At 38.1% G+C, this 967-nt stretch overlaps 1 non-coding gene across 1 annotated transcript; it reads left to right on the forward strand.

Moving 5' to 3' along the window:
* The first annotated feature begins 556 nt into the window (after positions 1 to 556).
* On the forward strand, positions 557 to 633 carry Trnap-cgg (transfer RNA proline (anticodon CGG)). The gene has a single exon. It is a non-coding gene; the product is annotated as a tRNA-Pro (tRNA).
* Positions 634 to 967: the final 334 nt, after the last annotated feature.

A 967-nucleotide genomic window follows, 5' to 3' on the forward strand; every position in this document is an offset into this window, starting at 1 on the left:
TTTCATAAATAACTATATAAATAACATGAAATAAATACATGAATTAGTTCCTAATCGAGGAAAATAACAGAATTCGTGGCATTCGAATTTGGAAGAAGCATCCTTACCTATAGAAATTCAACTTGTTACCGTAAATTCAAGTTCTTGTCTAATGACTACATCTTGTAAATTCAAGTTCTTGTATAATAAATTCATTTTGTAGAAACAAATCTTTGTATAATGAATTCATTTTGGCTCAAAGGTACTGACATAAAGACTTACATGCCGATTTTAGTATTGTTTATTTTTGTATTGCCATGTTTGCATCCTTTTTATTGTTTGAAATTAATATTATCATCATCTAATATTGTGCATTTCACTTTTGTCAGTATTTTTAAGTACGGTTACTACTGTTCACTGATGTATATTGTCATGTATATTTGATTTAATTTATATTTGATTTAGTTTAATTGTTTATTTGTTAGTTTTCTATATAAAAAAATTAGTCCATTACATGCTATTGTAATGTCACTTTATTTACTGGATTTGATATTTTCCAGAAATTTAGTTCAGTTTGGACCGTTCCGGTGGCTTAGTGGTTAGAGCGCCCGCCTCGGATGCGGGAGGTCTTGGGTTCGATCCCCGGCCGAGTCATACCAAAGACTTACAAAAATGGTACTAACAGCTACCTCGCTTGGTGCTCATCATTAAGAGGTTAGTGTTAGGACCGGTCGGCCTGGTTTCAGGATAATGTGACTGGGTGGGACATCATGCTATATGTCTGCGGCATGATGCCCCAGTGCTAAACATCACTATAAACTGCCACACTGCAGGGGGCCCCGAGTGGCCGAGTGGTCTAAAGCGCTCTCCGTTACGGATCACTGCCATCTCACCTCTGTCTGCGCCGGTTCGAGTCTCGGATTCAGCCAATGTGGGTATGTGAGAAAGCTTGCCAGTAGCTTCTCGTGGGACGGTGGTTCTTTTCGGG

Source organism: Sinohyriopsis cumingii, chromosome 6 (assembly GCF_028554795.1).
Source record: "Sinohyriopsis cumingii isolate HCF-2022 chromosome 6, ASM2855479v2, whole genome shotgun sequence".
NCBI classification, from domain to species: domain Eukaryota; kingdom Metazoa; phylum Mollusca; class Bivalvia; order Unionida; family Unionidae; genus Sinohyriopsis; species Sinohyriopsis cumingii.